General features: G+C 27.5%; 1 protein-coding gene across 3 annotated transcripts in view; it reads left to right on the top strand.

Moving 5' to 3' along the window:
• Positions 1-16,873, top strand: part of LOC107440518 (uncharacterized) — a 197,284-nt gene that overhangs the window by 16,745 nt on the left and 163,666 nt on the right. For all 3 annotated transcript variants that reach the window (XM_087156000.1, XM_087155997.1, XM_087156004.1), the window contains exon 2: positions 9,558-9,752. The gene's annotated coding sequence lies outside the window, so the exon portion shown is untranslated. The remainder of the gene's footprint in view (positions 1-9,557; positions 9,753-16,873) is intronic.

Raw genomic sequence — 16,873 nt, 5'->3', positions numbered from 1 at the left:
ATTTTTTGTATTCTTTTTACAAGATTTGTTACAGATTAATACACAATCAAAACAAAAGTATATAAAATATTAATGATAAATTTACAATCAATAGAATGATAGCAATTTTGGAGCGTGTTGAACTCCCATGTACTGAAACTTTAATTGGGTGCTAAGTTTAAACATATTATCGTACTTCTTAAACTTTTAAATGATACTACTTTTCAATTTAAATGGCAACATTTCCACTTTAATATTATGTTAAGGAGGCAGCGAAATTTCCCCTTATTATGGATCGAATTTCCGATATTATGGTTTAACATAAATCTAATTTTCCGAGAGTATAGAAATAATATAGTTATTAAATAATTATTCAAATTCAGTAATGAAATATTTATGGTTGACATGCTAAGGTACAATTCCTTACTTTAAAAGGAATTCTTAATAGTTTTTTCAAAATCTGGTTGGTTCATCTGAAAGTTGTGTATTAAAATGCACACGGAAAAAAAGACAATTTATACAGTACAGTAATTTTGGTAAAATTACTATACTGTATGGTAATGACATTTCTGGTAAAAACAAAAAATATAATTCTGGTTAATAAAACCAAAATATCTTGTATTCAAACCTTTCAATGTTCATGGTTCCTGTTCATATAATAACGGTTCACCAGAAATTCTGGTTTTCAAAATTATAGTCCTCATCACTACATATTTAGTAGAATATACCAAACTGAAAAGTAAATGCAACCGAATAAATAATTTTTATGTAATGCTCAAAGGTAAAATGATAAAATTACCAAATTTTATCACATATTATAAAACCGTATTGTATTGTTAACTTTAACAAAAAGATAAAATTACCAAATTTTATCACATATTATAAAACGGTATAGTATTGTTAACTTTAACAAAATTATTACCGAAAAGCTTCGGTAAAAATTACCAAACTTTTTGGTGTTCCCATATAGCCAGAAATAGGTTAAATTTTACCATATTCTGGTAGTTTTGACTACACATTCTTTTCTTAGTGTAAGAGTGCTTGGAATTTACTTTCAGTTTAGAGACTTCTGATTTGCTCAAACTCAAATTCGATTGAAGAAATTACCGCTATGAGTCAAAATAAACAAAAAGAGTTAATGAACTCTAATGTGCAATAAAACTACAACCATGTAATGTTTACTTGATTAAATACTTCATTCGCTTCAAAAATATACAAATTGGAAATTTTTGAAGCTTGAAGTTTTTAATCAAGTACTATCCAACCGCTTCAGTTACTTGGGATTATTTATTTAACATTTAATATTTCGATTAATTTGTTTATTTTCTCGAAATTAAGAAATATTTAAAGTTGTATTAAATTTTATTTTGACTTATTATGTTTTTGTATTGAATTTTCGAAATTAAATTAGTCCTTTTTCAAATTCAGCCATTCATTTTTAAAACAAAGCGTATTTTAAAATGGAAAATTCGTAAAATGTACCAATTTTTTGTTACCCAAAGTCGTAATAAACAAATCGATGCATAAATGTAACTATTAAAACAATTAGCTTATTAGAAAATTGAACTTACGCTGTTTTCAAAATAGACGCCTCGAATTTTGTTTTAAACTGCATGCGTAATAGAATAGATGCAAATGAAATAAGGCATTATTTACCGCTTTTTAACTTTTTGTATTTTTTTTTGTTTGTTAGTAAAGTATAAATCTTACAATCGGAATTTTGACCATTTTCTGTCTAGCTAGAGAGCTCCAATTTTAATTGATGCACTGTGTAGGATGAAAATAGAAGTTTCGATCGTTTTTTAGCTATTCATCGTCATACATCGTATTGCAAGCGGAATTTATCGTCATTTTATCACCAATTTAAACTTTGAATAATTTTTGACACAAACAAAGTAACATTAAACAAAACTAAATTAAAGAAAGAAATAAAATTAAAAAATAAAAAATAAAAGAAAAAAACACATTCTTAAATGGAATGAAAAGAAGGAACTATATTCGTCATACTTAAAACGAAAAACATGGGGCTATATCACAGCCGAATTTCCTCTACGGTTTTTGCCTTAGGTTGAACAAAAATATAATTATTTTTTACTTCTTATTCTATTTGAAAATGCAGATTTTAAATACTTTTTTCAATTATATTAAGAATTATTTTTAATCTTTAATTAAATCATGCACTGTTATGAATTCTCGCTAAACAGTGAATAACAGAAGTAAAATAACGTTTTGATCCAAAGGGAGACTATGGTGAACTTCGAACTACATACACTATAAAAAAAATTTGGATCAAGTAGCGGTAAAAGCACCGGCACTCGGGGTATGGATACTTTTTACCATAAAATCTCTTGTCACGGAACAAGAAATCAGATGTACGGTGATTTTTATAGTAATAGTTATCGATAAATCACTGACAATCAAAATCTAATTAAATAAGTATACTCTAAAAATTACGGTATAATATTTTACGGCAAAAATGGAATTTTGTTCCATATTTTTATTTTACGATGCAGTCTAAAGCAAAATCAAGGTAAATAAGCCCCAAATAAAGTATAGAAATGAACATACTTTAGTTTCGGTTATCTAAACAAGAACCTTCCTCAGTGTCCAAACATCAATAGTGTTTATACGTTGAGGAAGGTTCTTGATTATTGAACTGAAACTATAGTATGTCCATTTTTCTAATTTATTCTAGCTTTCTTTAAGGTGTTCAGACAATGAGGAAAGTTCTAGTTTATAAATTCGGAGCTATAGAATGTCCACTTCAGTACTTTATTTGCTCTTTTTTCACGTTTTTTTAGCTTTTCAACTGTCATCATGTTAAGTTTTTGCTTTAATCAAGCAATTGAAAAGTTACTTGCTGCTCTTGATAATTTCCTTTTTCTTAAATAGCAAGATTTAACCATAAGAACCATGTCTTTATATATCTCCAGATTTATGTAAGTAGGGGAGAGTGGTGTCAATTGTAACATTTTTTACTTAACTATTTTTAACTAACAAAAAATCCAATATATTATTAGTATTAATTGACAGACGAGTAAAGTAGACTATCCTCTACTAGAAAAAAAATTAAATACCTGATTTTAAATATTATTATATTAGTTATTAACAATTTTTGACAGTCGTGCACTTGTTACAATTGTCCCCACTTACGGGGTCAATTGTAACAGTTCATAAATTCAACTAAAACATAGTTAATTATACATATTATCATAGTTGTGATATATTTTTTTATTGATCAAAATAGTAGTTATATTTTAGGAGTAAAAATAATAATGAGCAGATACTTAAAGTGTTAAACTTTTGACTTTTAGGGGTTAAAAATTTTAATTTATGCTGTGAAAGGTGACAAATAAAATAATGCACACGCAGCATAATATAAATGATATAGGAAACTATTGGTGGTTCTTAAGGAGTTAAGTAATGGTTTGTAAACATAAGATTATTTATTTTCAGCTGTTACAATCGTCCCTTTACTTATTGTTACAAATGCCCCCAAGACGCCATTTCAGCTTCATTTGTTAAAAAAAATGCTAGTTAATTAACTAAACTATTTTTTTTTATTGAAATGTTAATTAAGGTGTCCACTTACATATTCGGTTAATAACTTTTATTTGTTTAAACAAAATTACTTTGTTGCAATATAATATTCTAATGCCAAAAAAAGTACTTACGTAGAGTGAAAATATCTTTTGTGATGTAACTCTTTCAAAAGTACATAAAAATGGTTGCCAGCAGGGGTGTACATGTAGATTTATTAAATACACCTTGTGCGCCACCTAGAAACCAAATCTAGAAACCGACACTCGAAATTTTTGCTCTGTTACAATCGTACCCTGTTACAATTGACCCCACTCTCCCCTACTGTTAGAGCTGAAAATTTTTTTAATTTATTTTGTTCCGTACATGGAACCAATTTCCTCGATAATTAAATTAAGAAATGTATATTTAATGTAGTTAAATGTAACAAAAAGTAAATTTACGTCTTATATTCTCAATTATGATTTAATTTTTCTCTTTTTTTTTAAAACATGAATCTTGTTGTAAAAGATTTGCTGACTCAACGAGATTGTGACAAACGCCGTCGATTATTCGCTGATTCATCAAACCTTTTCATAGAAAGAACCCGAAGTTTCAGAAAGTACGTTTTTGTCTCCGGAGGATTAAAAAATAACCCAAAAAAAAATAAAATAAAAAGAAAGTCAAAAGAATGAAAAATAAAAAAAGTTCCTTTAGAAAGATCCTCCAGCGTTCAAGAACATGGAATCATTAAAAAATTTATTCAATTTCCCCGGAGTAAAGAAAAATTTAAAATTCACCTGAAAAATCTAACATTGTCATGGTAAAATATCCCTTTAGGAGGTGATTCTACTTTGCATTTCATTGGCTGTACGCAAAAAGTTAATTTAAAAGTTACTCTTGATAGAGAGAAAATCCTCTTTTTTCCCCTTAAACAAACATTTTCAAAGCAGACAGATTATTTAGAAGCGCCCTTTTGGCCTCTTACTTAATACAGTTTCAAATCACGATTATACAAAACAGATCAAGAAGCAAATGAAAGAAGGCTTGTTTCCTAGCTCTAATGTCTTAGAGGGAAAGTGAGGTTAAGCGACAAGGAATTTCTGTTAAAAAATCTGATTCAGAAGCTTTATTGAATATTTTATATTTGGAATAAGAAAACGGGGATTGTTATCAAATAAATTTATGATGTTGAAACTATTAGAAAAACATTCGGAAAAGTCATGAATTGTTAAAGGAGTAAGAACTATTTTCTTGTTAACAGTTGAAGTTGAGAACAATATCCGTTTTTTAACGATTTTACCCAAATCGTATCATAAATATGTTGCTTTTAAGTAATCTTATAATAAGTATTTATGGTTGCATTTAAGTTATCTTTTTATTCATGTGCTTGAATACTTAATGTAACAGGAATTTTAAATAAACTATATTTTCGAAGCTTATATTTTATAGAGTAATTCGCTCGTTTTATTATTTGCATTTATTTAATGTAAAGTTTTCATTGTAACGGTTTTATTCTTTTCTTTCCTTTTCTTCATTTTTAGTTTCAAAGCACTTGATTAGAATGTAAATAAAAAAAGAACAAAAGGCCTGGAACACTACAGAGATAAGCCAAACCTTTCTTAAAAGTGAATTTTGAATTTGACTGTACCTTATTACTATTTCTGGAAGAGAAATTCCAGAATTTTTTCTAAGTAACGACACCGATTATAGAATTATCTTAATACCTGATCGTCTTAATACCTTTACATAAATCATGATGGGTTTTTCTTTCCTTTACTAAGAACATTCTAAAATAATTAAAAATATATTTCAAAAGTATTTAAAAAATATATATTTTTGATATGAAAAAAAGTATTAAATATCCGGAAAACAAAATAAAGAACTTTTTGCCGATATAATCTGATGATGTGGCTGATGGTGTGGGCTGATGATGATGTAAAAAAAATATTAAAAATCTGGAAAACAAAACAAAGCAAAGATATAATCTCTTCATCAGCCCACACGATTATATCCGCAAAAAGTTCTTTATTTTGTTTTCCGGATTTTTAATATTTTTTTTGCATCTAAGATATATATCTTTTTAAATACTTTTGAAATATATTTTTAATTATTTTCTTCTCTTGTCATTATTTTTTATTATTTTCCATATTTTCTCAATATTTTAGCTTATATACATACACACACACACACACATATATATAATATTAATTTTGTGGAAAATTTAAAAAGAATATACTTTGTGTATAAGAAATGTATAACAATCTTAGCAATTGCAATCTCAATACTAATTCAGTATTTCCATTCATTATTCTGAATAAATCAATTTAAAAAAACGTGAAAAGCTGAACATTCAAATTAATCATCATTTAATAAAAACGCTTTCATTTCTCATGTTACAAATGATGTATTACAGCCTTCATCTTCGCTGAAGCGAAAAATCTTGAATAAACAACTGAAAGTTCTACTGAAAAGAAACCAAATCTTTATTTGCTCAGCAAGGCGTTACGATGCGTTATCTAGAATCAAAGTGTCCTGGTGGGATTCCCTCCTTAAAATGCTTCCGTAACAATCGATTGGTAACATTAAACGTAATTGAAATTTTATTGAATCAAAAATGTTTTTATATTTTTTGTCGTTTCAAAATTAATGGTAAATTACTGGTGAAATGTGTTTTGGTTGAATTGCTGCGAATAATCAAGCAGTTTCCCCACTATTATGCTTAAAATATTTCATATTTTGAATTATAGTACCACATTTTCCAAACCATAGTCTGATTTTATACACTGAGAAAAAAAAAATGGTCAAAATTATCATAATATGGTAAAAATTGCTGTATTTCTGGGTCTATGGATAAATCAAAAAGCTCGGTAATTTTTATCGAAGAGCTTTGTAATGATTATGGTAAAATTAACAATATAACATGATTTTATTTTATTTATTTATTTTTTTTTCTTCCAATGGCAGGCACTGAATTTGAATCTTTGCCTATACTATGCCAGAATTGTTGCTCATTTCGCGTTACCCAGTGGGCACCTGTGAACCAAAGTCGCGGAGGCGAGCAACATTGCCCACGCCACACTGCCACAAACCCGTTTATAGGGTGGGCCACATTCACACATCATACACACACACAACAGAGGACAGCACAAAGAGAGAGAGAAACATCCATGCCCAGAGCGGGATTCAAACCCGCAGCCTATGGCTTCGCAGTCAGGCACTCTAACCGCTCGGCCACATGGCCGGCACATGATTTTATAATATGAAATCAAATTTGGTAATTGTGACGATTTTAGTTTTATTAACTTATGTTTTTTTTTTATTTAACTGAAACTGTCATTACCCTGCAACAGCAGCTTTAATGTAATAGAAATTAATTATAAAAAATCATTAAAATGTAAAACTTAGAGGAATTTTCTTGAAAACATTCATTAAATCAAAGAAATACTAACCAATAGTAAAATTAGAAAATTGCGTAACACTTGTTTAATGAACTTGCTTGAATGAAAAGTTTAAATTTGAGAATGAAAGAATGTAGACAAAAGATAAAAATAATTTAAACGAGAAATATTCAGCAAATATAGCATTAACACAGACATAAACGAACTTCGAACTTAAAATTTTTACTAAAAAACGACTTTTGCTGCTTGCGGGATCGATAAGGATTTTCATCTAATTTGATTTAATTTGTTATTTCATCTGATATTCATCTGATTTAGTTAAATTTGATATCTCATGTGATATTCATCTGATTTGATTAAGTTTGATATCTCAATCTCATCTGATATTCATCTGATTTGATTTAGTTGTATCTACAGGGGGCGATCACTTTTTCATTTAACATTGGTCACTTTTTCATTACACAAATAAATGATAATTTTGTATTCTTTAATAATCACAATTGATTTTGCTCTTGATATTATTGTATTTGATATTGATCGTTGCTTATAAGAATCACGATAATATCGCATTCCCACTATCGTCTGCTTATAACATTATTTCGAGACTTATCTATAATTGTCGTATGACATAATATTCACAATTTATTGTAAGAATGCATTTTAAAATATCAATATTTTATGATACATGGATTTTCATTTTGTTTCTACATTAAGTTTTGATTGTATCTAGAGAGAAGAAATCAGAAACACTTTATTTAGATGTCCCTTTTTAGCTACTTTGACAAAAGCACTAGTTTTGGAATCATTAATCACGAACTAAATTAAATTTGCCGGGAGAAAAATGCTTTTCCAATAATCAGATTTAAAAATGACAGTAGCTATTTCAATAATAAATTCAAGATGAGATATTTTGTCTGCCTTATAAAATGAAAAACTGCTCATAACCAGGTGAATGTTTAATGCATTGATTTATTGTATTTTACCTGAAATATTGGCATTCTAAATTATAAAATTGAGTCAATTTAGTATCATCATTTTCTGCAATTACAGTGAACCAGACGGGCATGCAGTATAGGATTAAGTTTTAATATCGAGAATAACATTAATGAACAAATTTTTTTTTTTTGTTGCATAAGTTTTTTTTTACAGATCTTAGACTCTTTAGTATCACTATTTTCAAATCTTCAATGGGTTTCTCTCTTCAAGCTACAGTTTGCTTTTTTTAAATGACATTTTAATCTATTGTTTTATCGAAATTTACAAGTTTAAAAACGTTATAGATAACAGGAGTCGCATAAATGTTGCAACTAACTTCTAGAGTAGTTAGTGCACATCACCATATCACTGCATAGGAACCCATGCCCGGAAATGTCGCCATACACAGCTAGGAACGCTTCCCCTATTATGACCAGTCCAGAAGCACAAGTAGCTCATAATAGAGAAGCACCCCTTACGGTGTATGACGACATTCTCAGAGATTGGTTGGTAAATATTTAATCCTGATAATGTGCCCTAATTTCCCTAACAGTTTGTGGCAACATTTGCACGCTTTCTGTTATATATAATGTTTTAAACTTGCACAATGCGACAAAAAATAAAGAACAAATGTCACCTTTTTTTAAAAAATCTGTAGGTTTAGGAGCAAAACTTATTTCAGATTTGAATATCCCCCACAATCTAATAGACTTAGGACGATGACGGCCACTTGAAATATGACCAAATTTCAATTGAGAGAGGAAAGTCATGAGTTCGACTCTGAGCTCAGTTAAAGATTTGACTTGTCATATTGCTGTGCATTGTGTATTACTGCATAGTTTGAATTTATTATTAGCTTATAAACCAAGGTTGGAGAGTTTCTGAGTTTTTAACCATACATAAAACAGTCAGGTCAAATACCTACCGTCGTTAAATTGTGTAAAAATTCAGATATACCATTTGTGCAACTATGAAAACATCCTTAATTTAATGATTGAAAAAATTAATATTAATTATGAAACAAATTTCAAGTAAAATAAATTTTATGTCATAAAACTGTATAAATCTTCCTATCACGGTTTTCTCCTTCTTTAACCGTACCCAAAGTTTCTGACGGTTTAATTCAGTTTTTAATTGTTTAAACCAGTTTTTGACACCAGAAAGCCGAACCAGTTATTCATGTTAAATGCTTTGTAGAACTGAATTTTTATTATTGATACTTTTACTATATTTAATAAATGTTGCGCTTGTAATTAAATACAGTATTATATTAAATTAAATTATGCTTTTAATATACTTAATTATTGCTGTTCTTGTAATTGAGGAATAAAATAGTTATTATAATATAATATATAATATATAACTTATTTACATTTTATTATACATTAAACTTCTATGCGTGATTACTTTACAGTGAATTTAATATAATATAATATAATATAATATAATATAATATAATATAATATAATATAATATAATATAATGTAATGTAATGTAATGTAATGTAATGTAATGTAATATAATATAATATAATATAATATAATATAATATAATATAATATAATATAATATAATATAATATAATATAATATAATATAATATAATATAATATAATATAATATAATATAATTAAATGAGTTATTATTTGCTTCTAATTTGTTTTTTGTGCTTGCTCTTTCTTCAGGTTTCGAAAGATGGTTAAAGCTCCGAAAAGCTTACTTCATATATGTTTGAAGTCTTAAGTCTTTTTTTCTTTTGGTTCGATGACAACTGATCACTAACATTTTAGAGGCGAATGCTATACTTAGGAGTATGGGTTTCAGCCTCGAACCCGGCAAAATGGAAAAACTTCTACTGGTGGCTTCAACGCTACCAGGAGGTAAGACTTCAAATCTTTAAAACAACACGATTGCTCTTACATGTATCATTATTTCTTTTTACTATATTGATTTTCACTTTATTGTGTATTTAAATATATTAATAGTAAAATCGGAATATCAAATTTCAAGGAATTTATATTCACCCAGCATCCTAAAAAAGCAAACAAAACGAACCGGAAGTTTTGCAGTTCTATGACGTCATAGCAGCTGAGGTTAGTGTAAATCAATGCATTCGTATCATCAAGAGGAAGTTATAAACGCCTCTTATTGTGCTTCCATCTGTTGTCAATAGAGAGAACCTCCATCAGGAATAAGGTGAATATTTGGAGCATAGATTAAAAAACCATTCTTAGAAGCTTATTAATGTTGTGTAACAAAATGTTCTCAGTCACTCATAAAACTCAATACACCTCTGCTTCATCAAATGCATGAAAATGTTGTACTTAAGTATCATATTCGCGAGGCTGTTGCTGTAAAACTACAATCTACTTCTAATTCAAAATTTGCTCACAGAAAAACAGCTGGTGTTATTATTAAATTGCGTAATTTATCACAAGTTACAAAGCCATATTTTGTTGTTAATTTTACCAAAATCATTATCAAAGCGTCTCGATTTTTGGTTTATTTCATAGAGGCAGAAATTCTATTTATTTTACCATATTCTGGTCGTTTAGATCATACTTTTTTTCTCATTGGAGAATAAAATATTCCATTAAATTTTTTTATTACATAAAATTACTAAGTCTCGCAGGAAAAGGGATGACGCTATATTTCTTTATAGCTGTTTGTTAAAAATTAATTTAAACAATTCAGAACACTTAAGAATACGTGTCGCTTTCTATTCTATAAATCGGAAAATCTATCCACAAAATCTGTAAAGCGGAACACATACTTTCAAAAAGTACACATTTTGGTACAGGAAAGTATTGAAAAACATTCAGAATATATAAATGTGTAAAGTTTTTCAGCTTTAAAAAACTTTTTGCTTGAAACTAAATGGCTTTTTTTACATAAAGAGAAGTAATGAAAATCTCACGCTATCATTTTGGTGGCAATTGTGCTTCAACCCCTACCTCATCTATCATTTAAAATATTTTTTATTAGTGTTATGGTACCCCAATACAGATTCTGGGAGCTATTTTTATTTGTAGTTAAACTAAAATAAAACGTGATGCATTGTCAGTACATGCAATTTTACTTTCTAGAAATTTTTGTTGAAGATGAATTTGAAATGATCAGTTAGTGTAGGGTTTTTAAAAGTTTTCAAACTGAATTTAAAAACATGTTTTTTTCCACACTGAGAAAAAACAGTATTGTTAAAACTATCAGAATATTTTAAAATTTAGCGTGTTTATGGCTATATGGGAGCTTTGGTAATGATTAATGTAAGATTAAAAATAAAGTATGGTTTTATAATATTTAATAAAATTTGGTAAATGTGATAAAATTTATTAATTTAATCATGATACTTCAGAGCATGGTATAAAAACCACTTATTTAGTTTAAATTATATTTCAGTTTTGCATTTTTTTAGTAAATGTGTGGCAATAAAACTATAATTTTGAAAACGAGAATTTCCGGTAAACCATTACCATATGAACGGAAAAATTACCAAATGAATGGTTTAAATACCGCATACTTTGATCTTATTAACCATATTTAGGTTTTTCTTTCTTCAGAAATGCCATTACCATGCAAAAAAATAATTTCATCAGAATTTTTTTTGTGTATAATTTATTTTGCGGAGCTAAAAAGTGTTTTAATATGAGATTAAATGAATTTCCTTAAAACTTCGCAATATGAACGGAAAAAGTACCAAATGAGTGGTTTAAATACCGAATATTTTGGTTTTATTAACAGAATTATGGTTTTTGTTACTCAAAATATCATTATCATACAGTAGGGTAATTTTTCCAGAATTTTTTTTCCGTTTAATTATATAAAAAATGAAGCGACCTGTTAGGTAGAATTGAATTCACTTAATGTAAGCACATAATTGATTATTCTTTATTATCATTATTTGTATATCAAGCATCGAAAAGTACATAGTTTTCTTTTCATTACAATTTTATTTTTCAACTTATTATTAAAAATCCTAATACAAGATCTTTGTTTATTATAATTTTATCTTTTAATTTCGTTATTACAAATTTAAAAATGCAAGATTAAGTACGTTTTATTTAAAGAAGTCCATCTCCATCATTATATCAGCATCTATATTCAGAAGAAAATAATACTTTCATTTTCTTAAAATAAAGTTCTAAAGGAAAAGAATAAGTGCAAGTAATCCTCACTTTTGTCAACAAAATGATAGATTAAGCATTATTGTCTCGTCAATCCTTTCCCTTTCTTATCTGAAAAATAGTTTCGTTCTTATGCTCCTCCTGACTTATTGATCGACCAACATATAAATCTAGATGCAATTTTCTATACCGGCTCTATCAGTTGATCAAGGAAAAGCGTGAGGTAGAGATGGAACTTTAGCACTAATTCTATTGTGACATCTATGTCAGCTATTTCACTATTTCATGGGTTAGTGCTTATATATCTATGATTATTTCATAATTTAGCCATAGAAATCCAGAGAGTTACGTTCTGAAATGAAATTTGACTATATTATTGAATTAAAATATGATTATAAGAATAACTTATTAATAGTTAAAAAAGACAAAAAAATTTTTAATAATTTCTTATAACCATCGTTGAACAGCTTATCCAATTTAGGGTTTACGACTGTTAATGTTTAACTCCGTTGCCTTGTAATTTTGAATCCAGCCCAGAAGACAAGGGAACTCTTAGATTAAGCATTAGGAGAAATTTGCCTTCGTGGAGGCCTTTTTGATTGAACAAACCCGCATTTGCATTGCATGGAGAGGAAAACCACGGAAATCTTCCACGGTTAGCCTGATGGCAAGGGGACTCTAACCAACGATTCATCTACTATTGAGGATATTTTACGTCAGCACTGTGGTCAGTGCGAGCCAGGTGCGGGATTCGTATTCGTATGGATCAGTCATCGCTGGGATTCGAGCCTGGTTCACCTCATTGGAAGGCGAACGCTCTATCCCCTGAGTTATCACGGCTCGTAAAAAAAGGAACATTAGCGGAAAATTCCATATGAAGTAAGAAATAAAAAAAATTTAAAGCGCTTGTCCGGTAGCAGATATTCTCCAGCACGATCTGCATTAATCTCCAACCCGACGAGCATAAATCTGCAGATTATAAAATCATCTGTAGATAAACATTCATCTCAGATTTAAAAATTGAAAATTAGCACAGCACCTGAAAATTATTTTTCCTGATTTAAAAAAGCCAAAAATGTTGCTGACAGCACCTAATTTAAAAAAGCCAAAAATGTTGCTTATAAAAAAAAAGAAAAAGTACTTTAAATTCAATTACTATTTGTTTTAGATTTAGCAAAATTTGGTGTCTATTTAGGGTTAACAAAATCTGCAGATATATGAGCAAAAGCAAAGTGATAATTTTAAAAAATTCTAAATAATATTGTTTAATTAAAGTAAAGAATTTAAGAGGAAAAAAAAATTAAAAATATATCCTTAATTTCGAAAACTCTTTTTGCTGTATAGAGACCTTTTCCACTTTTTAACTTTCCATTATTCCATTATTTCATTAATTTGAAAGTATATAAATTTTTTTATTAAAATAACAAAATTTCAGCTAAATTTATCTATTATCTATCAATTTATCTATCTTTGTTATCAAAATTTGTACATTTTTTCCATCTTATATTGCTAATTTTGATGCGCTAATTTTTCAACACATTATGTTAAGACTAATTTTTTACGACACTAATCTCTGTCTGACTGTGTTATGGCTGAAAACGAATTTAATTTATTACTATTCTACAGCGTATTGCTGTAAATTCTTTTACCTCAATCACTTGCATTATCAGTTGCAGAAATATTTGTATTACTGATTTCAAAAATCTGATTTTAAGGAAATCGTGTTCACGTGGAAGTTTAAAAACAAGTAAATCTATCACGTTCAGCAACTACCATTGATTTTCTTGAAAAATCCTAATCATATAACATTAAATATAAAATATAAATTTTCGATTACTTAACTTAAGAGAACTTCATCTAAAGGTTGTTTAAAGATATTAATCAGGGTTAAGATGTAAATGACCTAAAAATTCTTAAAAAATGCACCAAAATACTTATAATGTTTCTTAATAACTTTTTTTATTAGAAAATTATGAATCGTAGCTTATATTTATAAATTGAATGAAATTATAGCTGAAATTAAAATGTAACTTATGAATAAAATGCCTAGTAAAGATATACAGGAATTTATCAACGTTTAATACTGCAAGGTGTAAATGCAAATTTTTTGTATCTTAAAAAGCTCTGTTACACATAAACATTTGTTAGTGCAAGATATTTAAAATAACAAGAGTCTAGGAAAAACTCATGCTAATTTAAAAGATAAATTAATTAATACACAAGCAAAATGCGCTTGAAGTAGTGAAAAATATCTATCGAAATTCATAAAAAAATATTTAAGACAGTGGAAAAAAGAAAAAAAACTCTAAAAAAATGCCCTTTAAAGGAAACAAACAAACCAAATGCATATATCATCAACATTCTATCCCTAATAATAAGATAAATCATCTGAGGTAGGTAGTACTAAATTACAATTCTAATAAACCAAGAAACATTCTATTAGCAATATGCAAGCTGCAATAAACTCTGCATATGAACAGCTGGCAGCAGATATATTTGTAAATATGCTAAAATTTTCATTTATTGAAGCACCAAGTATGTACAAAAATGTAAATTCTAATTGTCTAAATGCAAATAATAAAATAATTCTAAATGTCTAAAGGTAAATTCTTTATAATTTAAAAAAGTCTGTTTCATCACAAAAATGCTTGTTAGTGGTCGATGTTTAAAATAGCAAAATTCAATGCTCTTACATGCAAAATAGCTTGAAATGAAAAACATCATTCAAAATTCACAAAAGAAAGTATCTAAAAATTGAAAAGAAAAATTGAAAGAAAATTGAAAGAATCTAAAAATTGAAAAGAAATAACAAAAAAAAAAATGAATAATGTTTTGTAAAGGAAAAATCTATACAAAAATTGCATTTTTCATCAACATTCTAGCCCCAATAATATGATAAATCATCTGCGGTAGGTAGAACTAAATTATCCTCTCTAATAAACCAAGAAACATTCGCTAAGCAATATATGTAAGCTGTAATAAACTTTTCATATGAACAGCTGGAAGCGGATATTTTTGCAAATATGCTAAAAACATCAGTTCATAGAAACACCAAGTATAAGAATGGTGCAAGAACTTTCTTACGTGTGTAACAAAACAGCTGTTCATCTTTCCCTCACATACACACAAAAAAAGAGCAAAAAAACTGGAAGAAAAGTTATTCTTATAGTTGCACAAGATATTATCTGAAAAAAATAAAAACCGATGTCAAAAACCAAGAACTACTGCTTCACGTGTTATACTAATGAACACAACAACTTTTCATCTTGTTTTTGCTATTAAATACGATTTCATGAAATGTTTGAGTGCGATTAATCCTAAAGCAACAACACAGATACAACTTAATATCTGATCATGTCACGGTTAATGAAAATGACGTCTTAAGTATTTTGGAGCATCACTTAACTCTTAATTGATTTAAATGAATGAATTTTAGCGCCTTTTAAAGCTTTTTAATTAATTTTAACGCCTTAACAGATTCTTGATTGATTGCGATTATAATTTATAATGCGTTTAAGCGAATAACAAAGAAAAGATTTCTTGGGAAGAAGATTTCCAAATCAGTTCATTTTGAAGAAAATAAAATTCAGTAAAAATAGTTTATTTTGATTTTTTCCCTTTTAAAAATTGAAAATATTGATTTTACTTTTCGCTTGCAATATATTTTGTAACGAAGTGTTTTAGTTACTTATTTTTCAGGATGCAATGTGATATTTCTTTCATAAGTATCATAATTTAAAATTTTTATTTATATATTGATTTTTATTAAATTTAGGAGAATGAAACATAAAACAATTTAATGGAGTTCTCAATGATTCAATGCATTTTCGTTATGATTGGTTACAAATGAAAATAACCTAAATTTCATAAAAACATTTTATCATTTAGATTAGGAGGAAGAAAGAGAGTCATTGTCTAAAAAAATAAGAAAATTTCATGTTTTTATATGTTTTATTTTTGCAACAGAAATAAAACGTATAACTACAAAAAAATGTGTTATTTATAGGTTAAACTGAAAAAAATAGTATGGTCAAAATGACTAGAATATGGTGATATTTATCATGTTACTGAGTCTATGCAAACACCAAATATCTCGGCAATTTTTACAGAGGAGCTACGGTAATGATTTTAGCAAAATTAACAATAAAACATTGCTTAATATATGTGATAAAATTTTGAAAATGTGGCAAAATTTGGTAATTTTTTATATCTTAGAGCATGGCATAAAATCCATATATTTTGTTAAATTTACTCTTCAGTTTTGTATATTTTACTAAATTTGTGGTAATAAAAACTATTTAGTTGATAGATTAGTGGCAGATAAATTCAAGTTCAAAATTTTAAAAATATATTATTACATTTGATATATAAATTTTAATTTAACTCATTTAACGTAATTACAAATAAAGTTTAATTTTATTCTCAACTTATTTTAGGAAATTTATTACTTATAAATTAGACTTAAATTATTTTAAGAACTTAATTTATACCTAGAGCATGGCATAAAATTCATATATTTGGTCACATTCACTCTTCAGTTTGTGTATTTTTTACTAAATGTGTGTAATAAAAATTATTTAGTTGATAGATTAGTAGTTGATAAATTCAGGTTTAAAATTTTAAAAATATGTTATTACATTTGATATATAAATTTTAATTTGACTCATTTAACATAATTACAAATAAAGTTTCATTTTATTCTCAAATTATTTTAGGAAATTTAATATTCATGAATTGAACTTAAATTATTTTAAGAAGTTTTACCCTGTATTTTTTCATTTATAAAACAAAAAAATTCATGAAATGCTTTTAACTCTATTGCTCTTAGGGGTCCTTTTTTGTTTTTAAATCACGATTACGTGAAAATCCTAAAGGCA

The sequence above is a fragment of the Parasteatoda tepidariorum genome, chromosome 12, assembly GCF_982258835.1.
Source record: "Parasteatoda tepidariorum strain Cologne lab strain chromosome 12, Ptep-v5.0, whole genome shotgun sequence".
NCBI classification, from domain to species: domain Eukaryota; kingdom Metazoa; phylum Arthropoda; class Arachnida; order Araneae; family Theridiidae; genus Parasteatoda; species Parasteatoda tepidariorum.
This window is presented reverse-complemented; position numbering and strand designations above follow the sequence as displayed.